Source organism: Emydura macquarii, unplaced genomic scaffold (assembly GCF_026122565.2).
Source record: "Emydura macquarii macquarii isolate MOO-44397 ecotype Brisbane River unplaced genomic scaffold, CSIRO-AGI_Emac_v2 contig_2676, whole genome shotgun sequence".
NCBI classification, from domain to species: domain Eukaryota; kingdom Metazoa; phylum Chordata; order Testudines; family Chelidae; genus Emydura; species Emydura macquarii.
In genome coordinates this window covers 3,357,473-3,378,558 of record NW_027132813.1, presented here as the reverse complement: position 1 = coordinate 3,378,558, position 21,086 = coordinate 3,357,473, and the positions used below count along the sequence as shown (strand labels likewise).

Below are 21,086 nucleotides of genomic sequence, written 5' to 3'. Positions count from 1 at the left end.
ATAAAAAGATTTGAGATACTGGACATTTTTTTAAGTAACGTGGATTTTAGAGAACTGTCATCGTGGGGCTGGGGAATTAAGCGTATAATTTATTATTTGAGTTATTTGCTCTGCTCTTTTATTCTCTGGAGAGAATTGCCTCATTCACCAAGTTGCTCATAACATTCCTTTCCCCAAAGAACCTGGGAGCTCAGCAGTCCCCACAACTTCAACTTATATAAAAATGTCCCTGAAAATATTTTCTTAATAGGGCCTCTGTATGTAATCAAAAATGCAGGGCAGCCATTCTCTTATAAGCTCACATGAACACACAACTAACAGTCAACCTGTGGAACTCCTTGCCAAAGGATGCTGTGAAGCCCAAGACCATAACAGGGTTCAAAAAAGAACTAGATAAGTTCTTGGAGGATAGGTCCCTCAACAACTATTAGTCAGGATAGGCAGGGATTGCTGTTTGCCAGAAGCTGAGAATGGGGGACGGGATGGATCACTTCATGATTACCTGTTCTATTCATTCCCTCTGAAGACCTGGCATTGCCACTGTTGGAAGACAGGATATTGGGCTAGATGTACCATTGATCTGACTGAGTATGACCATTCTTATGGCAAGATTTTTGACACCTGCAAGAGAAGGTGAATGTTAATCTTTGTAAGAGGCTGAAGCAGTAGGGAGGGGACAGCTAATGTAAAGGACTTCTTTTCCTTGGACAAGTTGAATAAATGTTCATCCAGGATCTCATCCTGAGAGATGCTCAATACCTGCAGCTCCCACTGAAGGCAGCCAGGGTTAGGTACTTGGTACTACACAGAATGGAAAGTCATGAACTGTATATTTTGAAGAAAGCTCAGAAGCTGTATTGTAAAGCGGTATTCTTTATTGTAAAGAAAGTGGAAAACTACCAGCTTATGCCAAAATAATGCTGCAGCTCTGAGCAGGTGCTCGGTTGGGTGAGGGTGAGGGAAATGAAAGTTTAACCTTGAATGAAATTCTATCTAAGTATGTTATTGACCTTCTGTGGCAAAATCTTACGTCTTTTATGCACTTAAAAACAGATGGTCAGAAAGCTTTCTCCTTTTGGAAAAGTTTTGCCTGGAGCTATTATGTTTTTCCAAACAAAAGGAGTAACTTTTTTTCCCCAAAGACAAGAAAGTTACAAGAAATATTTTAAGCCTTTTTATAGTGGGCTTAATTTTCAGAGCTGTAGCCATGGAGGTCACACGCTCCAGTGCTGTTACAATTAACCTCTTCTCTACTGCCAGAATACACATGAATCTTGACAGCAAGGTTTTACAATAATGGCCAAAATTCTGGGCTGCATCTGCCCCTTTATGCTGCTCTAGTGGTGGATACCAGCCAGATCATCACAACAGGGAATATCTCCAATGTAAGGGGATTCCCTGGCACTTTGTAGGGCCAGTAGAATAGTTGTATACTACCTTGGGTGCCAAGACAAGCACAGGGGAGGGAAGGGAGACATTGAAGGAGGGAGGTACAGTAGTTAATGCTAACAAACATTGTGGAAAGGACATTAAACCTCATACTTCAGGGCTTAAGCCAATCTCTAACTATTAGAGATCAGGATCAGACTTAATATGAGGGGCATATTAACCCATAGCTGCCTATTGCAGATTTCTTACACCTTCCTCTGAATCATCTAACACTGGTCACTGTCAGAGACAGGATGCTAGACTAGATGGACCTTGGATCTGATCCAGTATGGCAGTTCCTATGCTCCTACTAAGTGGAGTATGACTATGTCATTAGAGACAAACTGGGCAAGTTCTAGTTGGAATGAGCGTAAAGAGAATTTACTGCATTACAACTTGGTCACTGCTTCCTAATGTGCTCAATCAGTCCATGGCATTTTAGCACTGTATTGTGTCTATTTACACTTAAAAAAAGAAAGAAAAGACTCTTCCTTGGAGTCACAGGGCCAAATTCTGCTTTTGTTGATTGCAGTGAAAGTTGGAGAAACTCCATTAAGATCAGTGGAGTTACTCCAAATTCAGACCATTCTTAGTGAGAGGAGGACTTGGCCCATAGACTTTGTTGAGTTTACTTATTGATTTTTTCAGTGGGATATATCTTGTGGTATTATCTGAGCATGCACACCTTTTGCAGCAAATGCACCTTTTTCACACACAAACTCTTATCAGAATTATGTCTTTTTCTTGCTAACAGGACAACAATGAAATAACACCCTACTGGAGTTGTCAAGAAAGGGACAACTGAACTAAGTAAGAATTACCCAGCAGTCCCTAATACGCAGTGAAGAAACATTTCTGTAAAGAGCATAATTTATTCAGAGTTCTATGACCTGATTTTTGCTCACTTCATTTAAGCTTTTATCAATCCTGCTCAAGGGGGACACACTAATGGAGACAAAACATTAACACTCTGAATCCGTAATAGAAGTTATCCAAACAAAACTTTTGTTAGGATGTCTGAAATCTCTTTCACTGATGGTCCAAGAGAAGACATTCAGGACTTTACTTTCACTTCAGTCTAAGAATTACGTTTTCTGAAATTAAAAAAAAAACAACTTTAAAATGAAATTAGGTCAAAAACTAGAAATATCTTTGGTCCCATTTTTAATTTTACTGTAGGAAAATTTTGTTGCCACTGCATGCAAACTGAAGACTTCTTCCTACCCCCAATCCTGTAGTGCCTAGTTGTACCCATGCAACAATCAGCAATTAGTGTTTGACGATGATGCACAAATCCAGCTTACTCTCCCACATCATTTTGAAAAGCAAGGACAGTAAACCAAGTAAATCATGCTGCTCTGGAGTTGTGCAGGTATCCGCAGGGATAGCCAACCTCAGTCCGGCTGTGCTCAAGCCTGAGCACTTCTCAGCAAGTTTCAGCTGGAGCCCCACTGGACCCTGTGGTGGAAAGCTTTGCCACTATTAGGGCCCTGGGCTGGGACGCAATAGAGTTGGGAGGGCCCATGTCCCCCTCTTCCCCTAGCTACCTCAATCCTCGGACGACCACTTCACCAGGCCTGTGAAGCCTCACAGGACAATAGACAGTTTGCTTGACCCGCCCTGCCTGAGGGCCAGAGCTATAGACTATTTACTTGCCTGCCCTCCCTGAGGGCTTGGGCTCTAAACTGTTTCCTGCTCTGCCCTGCCTGAGGGCCTGAGTTCATAGACTCCTTGAGAGTGTGCCTGAATACAGGCTAGCCCATAGCGATTTACTGCCCTACCCCACTGAGGGCCTGGGCATATAGACCTTTGAGGGGCTGTGTTGCAAAGTGGTGCACCTCCCTCTGAGGCCAACACTGAAAGTCGATCCCAATCTGTTACATGGCCCCAGACTAGCTTGTGATGGAGTACATCAATAGAAAGGGCTACTTCTCTATGGTATTGCAGGTGTTGGGTGGATCACCGGGGTCATTTCACTGATATCAACATGAGGTGGTCAGGAAACATGCATGACCCATGCATCTTCAGGAACACTGACCCATATAGAAAGCTGCAAGCAGGGACTTTCTTTCTAGACCAGAAGATTCCAATGGGGGATGTTGAAATGCCCATAGTGATTCTGGGAGACCCAGCCTACTCTTTGCTCCTGTGGCTCATGAAGCCTTACACCAGAAACTTTGACAGCAGAAAGGAGTGCTTCAACAACAGGTTCAGCAGGGGCAGAATGACCTTTTAATGTGTGCTTGGCAGATTAAAGGCTCACTAGTGCTGCCTTTTTTCCAGGATAGACCTGAATGAGAAAACTATTCCCATGGTCATAGCAGCCTGCTGTGCTCTGTATAACATTTGTGAAGCTAAGGAGGAAAAGTTTCCTAGGGGTGGAGCATTGAGGCGGATTGCCTGGTGGCTGATTTTGAGCAACCAGATTCCAGGGCTATTAGAGAGACTCAATGGGGGGCTGATTGAATCAGGGAGGCTTTGAAGCAGCATTTTGTCAATGAGCCCCAGTAATGTCTTTCTGTAATCCATTCTGCCAGGCTTTGCTTACTTGCCGCCTGGAATGACCCTTGTAATGATCGTGAATTGTAGTCTGCACATGTACCACTTGCCACTGTGTATGAATTCCAGCATTAACCAATGTGTGTAGGACAAAAAGATTCATTTTCTTTGAGTGCATTTTTATTAAACAGGAACACCTAATACACAGAATTCATTGTCTTAGAAGAGACATGACACTGAGGAGCAGTCTTTCCATGGAGGTTCTCATAGCTGTATGTAAGTCCAGCTGTCATTAGGGAACCTGTCTGAAGGGGTGGAGTGCAAGGGGTTCTGCGATGGGCCAGGAACATTCAAGGAATGTGTGTGGGGAGTTTTGGGGAGGGCATGGCATGCAGTTCTGTATGGGCTGCATCGGGAGGCAAGAGCTCTTGTGCTCTGACTGTAGCGCAGACAGGGTTGAGCATCTCAGTTTGGTCCTCTATCAGTTTTATCATCTGCTTCTGGCCCTCTAAAATTCACTCCTGGTCATGCTTCCTTTCTTGACTGTCTATTTTTAATTTTTCATTAATTGTCTCTCTCCATGCCCTGTGATCATGTTCTTTGGCATCAGACAATTGGGGCACCTCCCTAAACATGTCCTCCTTACTCCTCCTGGTTCGTCTCCTCATCTGGCAGGAGGTGCTCTGCCTGTGTGAAGGGGGTTCCCCTCAAGGGCACATCTGCAGAAGCCCAGGAAACAATAAACAGAGGTAGTATTGTGAGTGCACTCACAGCATTGAATCATAATAGTTTAAATACACCTCTTTCTCACCCTCACTTGGCAAGCATACAGCTCAGCAAGTGCCCTAAACATGGTGTGGTCAGCCCCGGGGTGTGGGGAGGGGCAGAGAAGAGCCAAGATGGGACAAAGGGTGGTTTCCAAAGGGGATCACTGCAAGCACCTAGGGACACTATTGTAAATTCTGGCACCATTTTCCACAGGCAGGGGTGATCAAAGTCAATATCTCACACCCTTGCATCCTTGATTACCCTCAGGAGTATCTCCTGCATACATACGGATTCAGACCAAATCCATGTGCTGCTCGCCTGTGTGCTGCTTTTATTACTGCAGAATAATTGCCAATTTGTGCAGCAAAGTTTCCTACAGCATGGAAGAAACAAAGCAGCTCTGCCAACGAACCTTCAGCAGAGGATTGCACAGTACCTCCAGGATAGTTTCCGAGAGCTCTCTATGGAAGATTCCTGTGAATCCTGGCCTGAATTAACAAACTTTTCCACAGGGCCTCCACTGCGTAGCTGCATAGGGGAATGGGAAGCAGACGCAAACCATGCTAGTCTGTTGATTTCTATCCCTTATCCCACTTCTAACATAACAAAACAAAAGACAGCTCTATCTGATGTAACCCAGCAGTATCAAATCAAAATGAGCACTTACCAGAGCTCCCCCTCTCCTGCATCATGCGTGCCAGAGTGTTGAGAGTGGCTTGAACCCTCGCCATGCTACTGGATGACCTGGTTGTCTGTCCAACTTCCTCCTCCAACTCCACTTCCTTGTTCATCATTTCATCCTCGGGATTGAGTCTGATGTCTCCAGGCTCCCAACTCCGAAGTATCCCCAGGATTCTTGGGGGTGGAGGTGGGGTCGCTGCCAAGGATGGCATCCAGCTCCTTGTAGAAGCGGCAGGTCTTAGGTGTAGCACTAGAGTGACGGTTTACCTCCCTTGCCTTCTGGCACTCCTGCCTCAGCTCCTTGATCTTTGCATGGCACTGATGCATGTCCATTCATGGCCCTTCTCCATCATGCCATGAGAAATCTGCCCATATATCAAAATTCCTACAGCTGGAGTGAAGCTGGGACTGCACAACCTCCTCTCCCCACAGACCCAGCAGATTCACAACTCTGGTATGCTCCAGGCAGGAATGTGTTTGCTGTGTGGAGCCGGTATGATCAACTGGGAACATGCTATGTGAATTCTTCAGGCCAAGCAAACAGGAAGTGGAATTTCAAAAATTCCTGGGCCTTTAAAGGGGGAGGATGCCTGTGCATCTGTTCGCAGGGCAGCGAAGTTCAAACTGCTCACCAGAGTGGTCAGAATGGGCATTGTGGGACACCTGCTGGAGGCCATTTATGATATAAGCAAGGGCAGTGTCTATACTGACACTGCGTCAATCAAGTTTTGTCGCAAAAAGCTCTGTGCCTCTCATCGAGATGATTTTATTTTGGCGTGGTCTATAGTAGAGGGTTTTATCGACAAAAGTCAAATGTTGTTGCCAAAACAGTGCCAGTGTATGCACTACAATCACCTCCCCACCGACAAAACTGCTCTGTTTTTCTGACAAACTAAAACCACCTGTATGAGAGGCGTAGGGCTTTTGTCGGCAGAGTTAAGGCGACACAGTGTCAATGTAGACATTGTCCCCTTAGAGCGGTGGAGGGGCTGTCATACTTGTCAATTTCATGGCTTGCTAGACCCCAGAAATTCACAAGCGGACCTGGCAAGTTGCTACTGGCTGCCAGCTGCGGGAGGCTGCTGCATACTGCGACCCAGAACTGGGAAGGCTGCTGCCCAGCTCCCAGTTGCGAGCTGGGACCAGGCAAGCCATGGGCAGCTGCTGCCCGCTGTAAGCCGGGGCGCAGGCGGCTTCCACCCTGCTGGTAGCCCAGGACGCTGGCAAGCCGTGGGCGGCTCCTGCCCAGCTGCGAGCCCAGGCACAGGAGACTGCAGCCCCGCTGGCAGCCCATGACACCGACAAGCTGTGGACGACTGCTGCCCAGCTGTGAGCTCAGGTGCAGGCAGCTGCCTCCCAGTTTCTGGCTGCGAGCTGGGACCAGGCAAGCCATGGGGGGCTGCAGCCCACTCCAACTCATATCCAGGACTAGGCAGGAGGCTGCAGCCAGTTCCTGGCTTGGGAGCAGAGAAGTCCCTGCGCCCTGTCTGAGATTGGGAGTGGTGGGGGAGGGCAGCCCACAGGGAGCGTCTCTCAGCTCCCCCCACACTGTCCCTTAGGTTGGTGGAAGTGGTCCTGGTGAGGACGCACTCCACCGACCCAAGCAGAGCCGTGTGAACATCAGCCACCGGTAGCTGAAAGTCGACATATCTTATGTCGACAAATTTTTGTAGTGTAGACAAGGCCTTTGTCGGCATAACAGGAGAGTGAAGTCGGGGGAAAGAGCATTGTAGCATGTACTGACTTTGTTGACAAAGCGGTATAGTGTAGACAAGGCCATAGGGACACCCAGAGCATGGGTTGCATCCCTGACCGCTTGGCTAATAGCCATTGATGGATCTATCGTTCATGAATTTACCCAATTGTTTTTTAACCCAGTTACACTTTTACACTTCGCAATATCCCCTGGTAATGAGTTCCACGGGTTGACTGTGCATTGTGTGAAGAAGTACTTCCTTATGTTTGTTTTAAACTTTCTGCCTATCCTACTTCATTTGGTGACCCTGGTCTTTTTGTTATATGAAGAGATAAATAAACACTTATTTTTTCAACACTAGTCATGATTTTATAGACCTCTATTATATATTCCCCTTTAGTTATCTCTCTTTTCCAAGATGAACAATCCCAATCTTCTTAATCTCTCCTCATATGGAAGCTATTCCATACCCTTAATCATTTTTGTTGCCCTTCTCTGTACCTTTTCCATTTCTAATATATCTTTTTTTGCCAGAAGCATCTGTGGCCACTCTCGCCTCCTCCCCACCCCCACATCTATGTGGGGCCAGAAGAGTATGACCTTTTCCCTCGATTGTGGACCTTGCACCACGTCCGTGCTTTGAGGTTAGTTTATTGCAACGCAACCTATATAAGGTTACACCTTAAATCAATTTGTAAGTCTAGTTTGGGGCAAAATGCAACTGGCCCTTTAACTGGGGTATCCCACTTTGATCTGCCTATCCATGGACTTCCAGGTGGAGCTTGAGATGTTGGTTTTGGCACCTGCATACCTCAGAGTCTGTCTCTTTCCCATGCCTTCCTGCCATAGATGCAGTCAGTGAAAGTACTCAAGCTGAAGCCTCCTCAGTTTAAAAGAGTAGGAGCTTTCTGCAGAGCATTCTCCATGAGGACACCTTGACTATAGTGTTCACTTCCCACCTTGGTCTGAAATAGTCATAATCTGCTGCCCTGGCATTTAGAGATGGTGAGGGTAGGGAGATGATAGAGATTCTGCTGTAGGATGGGGACGTCTTTGGTTTGTTGCTTTGAGCGGATTGATTATTTTTGTTGGGATTTGCTGAATGGAATGGCTCTTTCATGCGTTTTTAAAAAATGTGATATTTTAATTGGGATTGGGGCCTGTAGGGCAGCAGGGAGAGTACTTTTGTTGTTTGATTTCTAAATCTCAATAACAAACTTTTAATTGCCAGAGTTTGACCCTAATGCTGTAGGTCTACCAGTAACTCCTTCCACAAGGAGAAATGTCTTTTCTTCTAACCCAAGAAAGCTTAGGAGAATGATTCTCCTGTGGAATACATGTCCAGCCCTTGGATCACAACAGACCATTGAGTATTGCAATGTAAAACATTAAGCTTGTGACTGAGTTAAATGTTACATTGGCTGATGAATAAAATAATTTTTTCCCAAGAATTATTTTTCCTTTGGTAATTACTGTTGGCTGGTAAGAAAATAAACAGAGTATGAATACAAAAGACCAATTCTCAGAGGACTTAATATAATTCTCATATTACAGATGCCTTAGTGTTCTTTCATAGTTAACTCCTTGCTTGGCTGCTTTCTTCAAAGCTGCGTACACTTAGGATGTATTCTTTGACATTTGAATGTAAGGAAATGGAAAATTAAAAATAAGAACATAGGAAATTCCCATTAGAGAAATGTGGTATGTGCTTGGAGCACCTTTAATTGTTCATTGCATGTTACTGGCTTAATATATTGTGTTTACAGCTGGATCTAAACTGCCAAGATTGGGGGGTTGTTTTTGATTTGGGGCCATCTTTATCTTCATGCATGTCAATGTTTTGGGCCTGATGGTGGTTGACTCCTGTGCAGATGCACAGTGGAAGGAAAGGAAGCAAGAAGCCTGCCCTGCACATGCATCCTGGCACGGTGGCCAGTTATGATTCCTACTCTCTTCTGAGCATAGGGACTGATCCTTGCAAGTGCCTCCTGGGGCACAAGCTGTCCCAAAGGAGGAAGGAAGGGCATGGCCCTAACCCACTCTCCATTGGCCACTGGAGATGGTCTGTTGTACAGGGGGATATGTGGTTCAGCCATTGGAATGCTTTGCTGTTAAAACTGTTCTAATTTGTATACATAATTAAATGGCCATTGGATCAGAGTCTTGAATGTGGGTCTTCCTCCCACAATGACTATTTAATTCTTTATAGCTTTTGACAGTGACTGAGAGAAGAACCCCTCACTGGAATACTCTCTAACCCAGTGGTTAGGCCACTGTCCTGAAAGATGGGAGACCCAAGTTCAAATCCCTTCTCCACGTGAGGCACAGAAGGGAAACTGAAGCTGGGTCTCCCCCATATCAAGTAAGTGCTCTAACTGTTGAGCTAAAAGTAATAAAGGGAGATCACTGCCACCCAGAAGAATCCATTCTGGGTCAATTCATTTGATTAATTGCGGATTTTTTTTTCAATTCACTAAATTTTTTTGTAAATGTTTTTGTAGCTTTGGATTGGGTCTAACTGAACTCTTAGAATCATAGAATATTAGAGTTGGAAGGGACCTCAGGAGGTCATCTAGTCCAACCCCCTGCTCAAAGCAGGACTAACCTCAGCTATATCATCCCAACCAGGGCTTTGTCAAGCCTCAGCTTAAAAACCTCTAAGGATGGAGATTCCACCACCTCCCTAGGTAACCCATTCCAGTGCTTCACCACCCTCCTAGTAAAAAACTTTTTCCTAATGTCCAACTTAGACCTCCCGCCCTGCAACTTGACACCATTGCTCCTTGTTCGGTCATCTGCCACCACCGAGAACAGCCTAGCCCCATCCTCCCTGGAACCCCCTTTCAGGTAGTTAAAGGCCGCTATCAAATCCCCCCTCACTCTTCTCTTTTGCAGACTAAACAAGCCCAGTTCCCTCAGCCTCTCCTCATAAGTCCTGTGCTCCAGCCCCCTAATCATTTTGGTTGCCCTCCGCTGCACTCTCTCTAACTTGTCCACATCCTTTTTGTAGTGGGGGGCCCAAAACTGGACACAATATTCTAAATGCGGCCTCACCAATGCCGAATAGAGGGGAATAATCACTTCCCGTGACCTGCTGGCAATGCCCCTCCTAATGCAGCCCAATATGCCATTAGCCTTCTTGACAACCAGGGCACACTGCTGACTCATATCCAGCTTCTTATCCACTGTTACCCCCAGGTCCTTTTCTGCAGAGCTGCTGCCCAGCTCGTCGGTCCCCAGTCTATAGCTGTGCATGGGATTCTTCCTTCCTAAGTGGAGGACTCTGCACTTGTCCTTGTTGAACCTCATTAGATTTCTTTTGGCCCAATCCTCCAGTTTGTTTAGGTCACTCTGTATCCTATCCCTACCCTCCAGGGTATCTACCACTCCCCCCAGCTTAGTGTCGTCCGCAAACTTGCTGAGGGTGCAATCTACCCCATCCTCCAGATCATTAATAAAGATGTTGAACAAAACCGGCCCCAGGACCGACCCCTGGGGAACTCCGCTTGTGACCGGTTGCCAGCTAGACATGGAGTCATTGATCACTACTCGTTGAGCCCTATGCTCTAGCCAGTTCTCTATCCATTTTATAGTCCATTCATCCAACCCATACTTCTTTAACTTGCTGATAAGAATACTGTGAGAGACAGTATCAAAAGCTTTGCTAAAGTCAAGGTATATCACATCCACCGCCTTCCCTACATCCACAGAGCCAGTCACCTCATCATAGAAAGCAATCAGGTTGGTCAGGCATGACTTTCCCTTAGTGAATCCGTGTTGACTCTTAAAATATTTTTTGTCAGAAATGCCAGTGAATCAAAAATCAGTTATTTCTCCAGCGCTAGTAATAGCTACCCTTCATTCAAAATAAATGTAAAAAGGCAATTCAGTTCCTTTATGGAAAAGAGAGCTGAAACATTAGGAGCCTGAACCCAAAACACAGGCCACATGCAAGGCCATTGAGGAATCTTAGCTGTGTGGGTGGAGGGTTGTCTGGGGGTGAACACAAATAGCGGGGGAGGGATATTGTTTTACAGGGACGTGTGAATGAGGCAGCACAGGAAGCACCACAGAAGCACACAGAAAAGAAAGCCCAGGGATAGCCAGAGAAGCAGTTGTAGCATGATGCTGAGAAAACATTGAAAAAGAGAGCTTTCGGGTTGGGATCTGGCTGGAAAGAAGTTTGCAGCTGTGAGCAAAAAACCTGTTTCCTGCTGTATAAATCTTTCTGTGTTCAGAGAAACAGGACTTTGTGTATATTGTTTGTAAAAAAACAAGATTGCATCAAAGAAATACCTGACTCAAACAACAGTTCTTTTTCTAATGGGAACAACCTGCAAGACCCAGATTATTGGCTAACCACTTGGGCTGAAAGAGATAACAGATGCAACACAGGCACACTTCACTTGTGAACCTGTTTGCTCTAAGAGCTATCGTGCTTTCCAGGGCACCCTTTCAGGTGGGTTGCTCTGCATCATCCCCGAAAAAGGCTGTGGTGAAAAGCCACAACAGAGCATTTGAGACTTCTAATAGTCCCTACTGTCTGCAGGTCATGGACAGTTAAGTATCTGCATTCATTTAAAAGCAATTTTTTGCATCATATGACACCTTACTTTTACTTTGTACTGCCAGGTTCCGGAAACAGGGAGTGTCTCAGGTTTAAGAGTGACAAGAAGCTAAAAGTTTACTTTCAACCCTTCTCTGCATTTAGTTCAATTTCTCTGGTAAGTCCCTGATAATTCTAGATCTTTTGAGGGATGGGAAAGCTACATGTTTCTCTGGAGAACCTTGTGGGTTACAGCATATGTTTGAAGTTAAGTGGAGTTGTTCTACAGGAAATTTGCTCCTTCTCAATATTTGCATACTTACAAAAATATGATTAAAAACAACAAAAAATTTCTAAAAATGAACAATCCAGTTAATCCAATTATTCCTTACTGGAATACAGTGCTACGAGATCTTTCTGGTTGTCCTATCGGTTATATGAGAGAGAGAGAGAGAGAGTGTGTGTGTGTGTGTGTGTGTGTGTGTGTGTGTGTGTGTGTGAGCATCGCAAGTGGCAAGATTTAGTCTGTATGTTGATATCCTATAAAATGAGCTCTCTCAATCTTTGATCTTGTTGTGTTGGGGGTTTTCAAACAACATCACTGGGTTTTTACCTCTTCTGTCTCAGGAATTCCTATGACCTTGATGTTTTTTCTGCCTCCTTTGCTGTACAGATCTTCAGACACGCTTGACAGACATTTATTTCATCTGTGACTTTACATCCCTAAGTATGTCTACACTGTGCTCAAAAAACGCCCCAAAAACCACCAAAACACCAACCTGCAGCAGTGACTCTCAGAGCCCTCAACTGTCTTGGGCTCACGGGGCTTAAACTATGGGGTTTATAAACTCAGTGTAGACATTGCCACTCAGGTTGGAGCCCAGACTCTGAAATCAGGTGAGCTGGATGAGTCTCAGAACCCAGCCTTCAGACCAAATGAGTACATCTACACTGCTATTTTAGCCCTATAACCCAAGCCATGCAAGCCCAAGTCAGTTGACCCAGGCTCTGAAACTAGCTTCACTGGGTTATTTTTTCTCCCCTGCAATATTGATGTATCCTTAGTCAGTCTCATTCAAGCATAGGATCTTTAAGTCAGATGCTTTTCATTTCATATCTCTCACAACTGTTAAAAATTGAATGTATGTTGTTCTTGATTTCTTTTTTCCCCTCAAGCCTTTCAAATCTTGGGCCAGATCCTGAGCTGATATAAATTGATCAGGAAGAGACCCATCAGCTATCAACCTTTGAGACAAAGTATCATTGTAAAAAGTTTGGTTTAATTTTGGAGTCAGGGTAAGAATGAGCCCTTCCAAAATGCCACTACCCTGCCATACTCTACAAGTGGCATTCCCTGTCCTGTGCAACCAGATACATGTTTAATTCCACAAGCTGTTTTGATGGTCTTAGAAATCAGGTCTCCCCCTAGTTTTGCATAACTCTTTACTGCAGTCAAGATAGCAGTGTTGCTGTGTGTTTGTGTTTGACCCTTTTGAGAGTATTGTAGTTAGATGGAATGAGCTCGGTTGAAAACTGACCCAGAAAGTCAAATGTCCTTAGTAACATTTTCCCTAACAGTTGAAAGAAGATCTAGAAAAATCCTATGGGAGACACTGTCAAAGCTCAGAGTTCTGCACTTTTCTCTCAATCTCTATCATTGTCGTGCCAGCTGATTGCTGCAATAATTGGAATTGTCCCAACAATACTTTTATGTAGGGGATAAAAAAGGTATATTTCCCTCTTCTGTAGCTGGATAAGCCACTCATTTGTTTGCAAAAATTATCACCTCTTGGCAGTTCTGACTTCTTTGTTATTTTTTCCCTCCTAGCTTACCTGCAACCACAAGAATCTCTCTGATTGAGAACCACTAAATGTTAACGCCCCATTACAGAGCAAGTCATGTACTTTTGTATTCCTTAAATTTTGTGAAATAACCTAATCAGGCTGTGTGCCCATCATACAGTCACTGTGGACTTTACAAAGGGGCACAGAATACTACATACATTTCTGAAGGCCAGTGGAGCAGAAAAAGCACAGCAGCTGCTCAGAAGCGCTGTTGGATCCCAGATTGGTTGCATATGTGGTGGCTTAGTAGTTTCAGCTGGTTCTTTGATTCAGTGCCTAACACACTTCTCTTTAGACCAAACTCTCCTCTGACGTACACTTGTGCAACTCCTTCAAAGTCAGTGTGATAGCATTCATATAATGAGGCTTTGTCTACACTACAAGTTCTACAGCAGTCACAGCTGTAGTATAGACACTTGCTATAGCAATAGAAGGGATTTTTCCTTTGCTGTAGTAAATCCACTCCCTCCAGAGGAGGTAACTAGATTGACAGAAGAATTCTTCTGTCAGTCTACCAACTATCTATACTGGGGCTTAGGTTGACTTAATTATGTCTCTTAGGGGTATGAATTGTTCATATCCCTGAACAATGTAGCTGGGTTAATATATTTATTTAGGTGTAGAACAGGCCTGAGAGAATTTGGCTCCATTGTTTGATAGCTTTCATGAGTGCAGCATGGTTATCCTCTAGTTTCTTTGTAAAATGTTATCATCCCAAAGCAAAATACAATATTTTATTTCTAGACACCAACCCCAGCATGTAAGACACTGAACAATATTACAATAAAGATATTAACAGGCTAAAATGTTGCCAAAGTCAAGACTCCCAAGGTGGAAAGTCCTGGTTGGGGAAGGCTGCAGCAACACAAAATGACCACAACCTCCCTTCCACTGAAAGAGTCAATGCAACTGTCTCTCTTCCTTTTTCTTATAAAGTAATGTCCAGTTTTTTGCAGTTTGTCTTTAGTGGAAGATGTCTGTTTGCCAATGGTGTGGAAAAGGTGTGAGAGGATGGTCGGAGAGGGAAAAGCACAATATACTGGGAGCTACATATCCAAACCTGGCCTGGGCTTCTGTTGATTATCTTTATTACTTACTTACCATATTTGTAGATTTAGAATCTTCCACAAACCCATCTCTCTACATATAGATATGGGAGTCAGGACAGCCATTCACCATCTGCTATAATGCACTTCCTCGATTATGTTTGTATTTGGATCTTTGGAGCAGAACAAGAAGCTGATTTCTTGATCATTTCTTTTCGTTTCCTCCACAAAATGGTTGGCAATTCGATAGCATTTCACATTCCCTGTTTACATAGATGATTTGCTTCTTACAAGACTATTTATTTTATTGTTTGGAACATTTCATGAGACACATTATTGTTTATTCAAGTAAAGGTCTGGGGCACAATTTATCAGTTTACATGCTATATTAAATGAATATAAACAGCTTATTTTCTTTCAGCTATTCCTTTCTTTAACTTTATGAAAAAGTCTCATCAAATGATACCATGGGAGAAGAACATTCTCTGGATTCCTTAAATAATCATTATATCCTAGCATTACACAACCATAATGGCTGAAATTCTCTGAGCAACTGTAATGGCACTGTGATTGAACATCATTCATAGAAAATAGAGGGAAGGGGCAGAAATAGTCTACACTTTTCCTCTCTAGGTGCTTTTTTATTCAGCTTTTCATTTTCACCCAGTGAAACCCAATGATATTTAATAGAGCTGCAGTCAGCCACTTATCTACCAATTTATATAATCTCGGTAATGCAGGACTAGTTTGTTTTTCCTGTAGAGACAACCAGTTAAAGTACTTGCCTTGTGGCCTGCTAGTGCGCATGCTCTAGGCACAGGTAGGAAAGCACATTGCTAACTACAGGAACTTTTTTTAATTACTGTATTTTCCTCATTTTTATCCTATATATTTTGAACTTTTATGATCATGATTACACCCTTGCAAAATTCTATGCAACTATTTACGCCAGATAAAAGTTTGGTTGGTTGGTTTTACTTGATAGGCGATTAAAATATTATTTGTGTGAGTCCCTGCCTCGAAGACTTATCTTTCCATTTTGTGTTTGTACTGTGCCTAGCACAATGGGGCTTTGTTCCATGGCTGGGGTGCCTAGGTGCTACTACAATACAAATAAATAATAATTTTTGTTCTCTATCCTCATCCACCTTAATGTGGTGATGTGGTCATGTCAATGGGTGGATGAATAGATTTGATCCCAGAAAAAACTGGGAATAGAACAAAAACAAGAACACTCTTGCAATATAATATGTATCTAAATTTCAGATCCATGCACATAACATTAACTCTGGAGCTGAATTGCATTTCTCTGTCATCTGTGAATTTTATAGATGGGGAGACTAACTTGTTTATGGGAAGATTTTGTTTTTCATACACTTCATCTCAGGTGACAGAATAATCAAATCGCCTAGTACTTGGTCGCACACAATGATGCTACTGATTTGGTTTCCCACGCGAGCTTTAACTACATGGTTCGCATGAAACTAAACTTTGAAATGCATCATCCAAAGGGTTGCAAAACCTTATTGTAAGAGCCAAATACTTCCAGCTGTTGTTGTCTCCTATTTATTTCCCACAGCATCTTGGCTTAGGTCTGCTAGTGATCATTCTTCCTCAATGGCATGAGATATAGCAGAGTCATTGTTTATGCTGCAGAGAAGGATATTCCTCAGGCCTTACTTCATTAACAATTTTAAAAGCTTGTTATCCTGATTATCTTTAAAGAATGGAAACTTTTTTCATGTGGAAAAACTTGGACAGCCTTTATGTAGCTCTTGATAAGGAGGACAGAATACCAAGAGGCAATCTCTGTTATAAACTTGGAGATGTCATCCAGACTTCAGTTGCTTTACTGTGTTAAGAGACGAGAGATTATTCTATATATTAAAAATATATTTTTAAGAACTTTATCCCTGCTTCCTCCAGCCCATTGAGTGGTTTAATGTTCAGAATCTTCAGAAGAAAACAACCACAAAGAGATTTGATGATGATGGATGAGCAGAGTGGCCACTAAATTGATGAGAGGATTGTGGTGTAATATCTACCCAATCAGTGATGTGAATAGCTCAAAACAACAGTGGATGTCTTGGGATCAGCTATTTGCTATCATGAAACTTTGAAAATGGTGCTGATGAAGCACATATGATAAGCAATTGCATAAAGTTTAATTGTACGTGGTTTCTGTAGATCAGTCTAAAGTACTTTCTTAACCAGATGCTGTCAGGTTAACAGCACTCTTCAAAAACAAATTTCTTCTCTACTTCAAACAACTCTTTAGATTAGGTTATTAAAATGGTAGGATTTTTCTATCACTTTTGATGTGTGTTTACATTTTGCATCTTTTCTACATTGGGCAATGAAAATAGACTAGTCAGTCTAACTTTTATTTATAATTAGCATTTATATAGCATTTTATAATTAAATTTATTAATTAATTGTATCCACCTGCCACAGGAGGTGGATATTGTTTTTACGCAATTGAAATGTTAGGCCCAATTTTGTTTGACAGTGAATTTCCTTTAAAGCAGGACCAAGAGATTCACTATAAAGGATCAGTCACAGAAGTCAGAACTCTCAAGGGTGAAAATTTCTACCCCAGGAACTAGATGTGGAGGGAGTATTGCACTCATGGATTTCCATCTTCTTGTGTGGAAAATCCCTCATGGCACCTCCTCCCCCAGAACCCGTATAAGGTCTCTCACGGGGTCAGTATGCAGAGAAGAGCCGGGGCAGCAGAACCAGGAGGATATTGTGTCCTCTTCTCCAAACCTCACAGGGAATCAACCAAAAAAATTAACGCAGCCTCAGTCCTCACTACGTGCATCCTTTACCAAGGTCCTATGTGACTGCTAGAGAGCCAGAGCGGGAGCAGGGATTTATGGAGCCAGTACGGAGACACAAGGCCTTTGCCCAGATGTTCTGTGCCTCAGATCGATTACTTGGAATCCACATAGATTTGGGAGGGGTGGGGAAGTCAAACATCATGCATATTCATCAAGTTGAAAAGAGAAAATTCCATAAGGAGAAAGTGCCTTATTACTGATAGCAATAGGCAGATTCTGCAAGAGTCAGAACAGGATGTGAGTCCCTATTGTGTCCTTGGGTAGTGAGAGGTTGTGGTAGGAAGAAGTAGCTCTCGAGGGTAAAGTACATAAATTATTAAGTGCTGAGTGTGAAAACAAAATACTACTGCCATTTAAGCTCCCTGGTCTAGAGAGATCTCCAGGGCCTGGATTTCCAGCCTGGTCTTGACTTCTTCAGTGCATTTGACTATACTATTCCTGACAAATTACTCCTGGGACTGTTGTTTCCCTCTCTTCTTCAACAAACACACCATTTGGCCTGCCTGCTAGAGTTGATTAGTCGACTAAAACTGCTAGGTAGGGGAAGAGGATGATTTTCCAGTTGTGCTCATTTCCCCCACCCTCCCTTCCGCAACCTAGATGTAGCTAAATGAAATCAAAAGTTTTTGAAGAGGTTGTTTGTTTAATTTATTTACATTGTTCTGTTCTCTTCATTTAAAAGCTATGTATTTTTTGAAGTACTATTGCCAACTAGTGGTCAGATAAAATAGTCACCTTGTGACAAACCTGAATATTTTGGGGAAAAAGCCAGGCCTTATTGTTAATAAAAACTTGGATTAATCATAATGTAAGCCCTATGACAGCACAGTCAGCTAGATTTCATTTAATTTCATTAAGTGATTGATAGGGAAAAGACTTTGACACCTCTGGGCATTTACAATAAAATATTTGTTACATTGTTGTGATGTGTAAGTTATTACAAATCTATTATAAAATTAACATCATTATATATTGACCATATATTGTTCTATCATTACTATTTCCCCTCTTTTGCAATTATTTAAACCATAACTTGATACATGTATATTAACCATTCATATTAACTTTTTAAAACCTTTATCGTGAAGCTTACTGTTTTCAGGGGACCTAGTCTCAGAAGAGAGGAAGTATGAAAATTTAAAGAAAGGAGGAGGATGTAATTCCTTTATGTCCTCTTAATTATCGAGTTTATATCAAAGTATTTCAATGACTTCGGCATTTCTGTTGTGGTGTTTTCCTGTGCAAGATATACTATTATTTTTTATCCTTTTTTGGGGTGTGGAAAGGGTAGCAGGAAGTTTGTCTGGCATTTTTCTACAAAATATGTTAAGTCTTTCATTATTGGATATTTTGCTAACAGATTTTTCCAGTGAGCCAGAGTAAAACTGTTGCCTGGGTCCATAAATTTAGGATTGCTGCTCATTCTCTCCCACTCTCCCCTCTCACTCCAGTCCCCACACCATAAAGAGCAATAATAAAAATAGCTTCCTTATTTCTGGCTTAAATTTTTTCAACAGGCCCACTCCCGAGACATGTTTTTAAGTCTTATTCAAATTCTATCTCTGGTGCTTTTTATTTCTTTTAGGAGGGATTTCCAAAATATTTTTACCATCTAGCAGTCCCATGTCATGTGTATGAAAGAGACTCTAGGTATTTTTGCATTTTATACAAACATCTGGGGCGATATTATGTATTTTTACACAGAAATGGAGAAACATACATTCTGTGAACCAGCAATACAGAACTTATCTGCATTTTTTTCATTCCAGTCTTTTGTTGTTTTCATATTTACAGTCTGTACTCTCTAATTTAATAGCGTTATGCAGTGTGTCTTTTAAAAAGATAGTCATGAAATTATACATTCTAGATACAATCTTGATTGCTTAATTTATTTAAACAAACTTTCAGAAAAAAAAACTACATTAGAAAATATGTGGGTTTGACGTTTCAGCATTCTGTGCAATATAAGTTTATATTTTCTTCTTTTTTAATATATTGCTTACATCTACTTTTTTAAAGGGTTTTTCAACCTTCTTTCCACTTATTATTGTGTTATTACATCTTAAGTCCTTATTTAGCCCAGGTATGAAAGTGCTAATATTTCTTATTTTTGATATTATTGAGAGATGCTTTTTTTTTTTTTGGTTGGTTGGTTGGTTGAGTGCCTCTCATATGTCTAATTAGTAATTGCAGTTGTAAGTAACAAGTGATGTTTCAGAGCCAGAATTTTGGAATATGGGTGTAACATACATTTAAGAGCATAATTATGTAACTGGGTTTGCCAGTTTTTGTTCTGTCTGTATGCACAATGGCTTTTTGCCACTAGGCATTCATTCCAGTACTAGCCTGATTTGTGCTACCATATAGTATCTCTTGAAATTTGCTAATGCCCGTCTCCCATCTCAGCTGGATGTTACAGCCATTCTGTTTTGATTCTTGATTTCCAGCTTGACCATAGGAATCTTTGAATAATTTTTTTAAAATTTCTTCAAAGTTGGTGTGACGGGAATTATAAGAAAAGGACAGAGGACTCTGGGCAGTACATCCATTAAATACTACTAATCAATGTCCATGGTAATAATGTATGCAACACTGCTGTAGCTGTATCAGTCCAAATACAAGATCAAATAGATAGCTAAATAGCTTAGCATGAGACAGTCTGAGTACCTTTCTCAGACCTGAAGAAGAGCTTTGTGTAGCCCTAAAGCTTCTCTCTCACTAACAAAAGTTGATCCAATAAAATATATTCCCTCACCCACACAACTTGTCTCTCTAATGGTGGTAATGTCCACCTGTCTAGGTCATTGTAAATAGCTTTCATTAATGGCTCCATATTTAATTTAAACAGCTCCCCCCACTACAGGTGATATGTTAATGCCTAAGTATCTAATTTTATTATCCATTACATTCAGTGGGTATTTGTCATCTTTTAAGTATCTTTTTGGAGCTAATTTCAGGTAGTTTAATCTGTATGCAGATTCCTGACCAAACGCTTCAATCATTTCTTATAACAATGGCCATATTTTATCTATATCTTATATAAAAAGCATAAGTTTGTCAACATACAAAGAAACTTTGTTTTCTATTCCCAATACACTTATTCCCTGAATTTCTTCAGTGTCCCTGATCTTTTGTGATAATGGTTCAATAATTTAAAACAAATAACAAAGGTGATAAGGGACATCCTTGTCTTGTTGCTCTGTAAAATCCTATCAGCTCAGTTTCTTGCAACATTCCCCCAGATACGTGCATTAGGATTTTTATAGATTACTTTGAACCACATCTGAACGTGTTCCCCAAAACCATATTCCTTCAACATTCTGAATAGAAATGGTGTTTTATTGAGTCAAGAGATTTTTCTGTATCCCTGGTTAGAATGTAGGCCTTGTTGTTGTTAGTGCTCCTGGAGTGCTGTACCACATTGTATTAGTTTTCTTATACTACTTAAGGGGTTTCTTCCTTTTTATAAAGCCATTTTGGTTCTGGTTCATCAGTTCAGGCATGTTGTCTGGATGCCAGTATTTTAGTTCGAATCTTACTATTTATATTAAAGAGAGAGGCCTATAAGATGTTGGATCTGATAAGTCCTTATTTGGTTTAGGTAGCTAACCTATATCTGCCTGATAGAAGCTGTCCTATAAACGTTCTGTTGGCTCAAACTGAAGTGCCCTCACTAATGAGGGCACCTATGCTTTAAATACTTCATAGAATTTAGAGATGTATCCATGTTATCC

General features: G+C 42.0%; 1 long non-coding RNA gene across 2 annotated transcripts in view; it reads left to right on the top strand.

The window, feature by feature from the left end:
* LOC137164152 (uncharacterized) overlaps positions 1 to 21,086 on the top strand; it is a 48,658-nt gene that overhangs the window by 12,127 nt on the left and 15,445 nt on the right. For both annotated transcript variants that reach the window (XR_010922954.1, XR_010922953.1), the window contains exon 2: positions 11,705 to 11,796. This is a non-coding gene — a long non-coding RNA (uncharacterized lncRNA). The remainder of the gene's footprint in view (positions 1 to 11,704; positions 11,797 to 21,086) is intronic.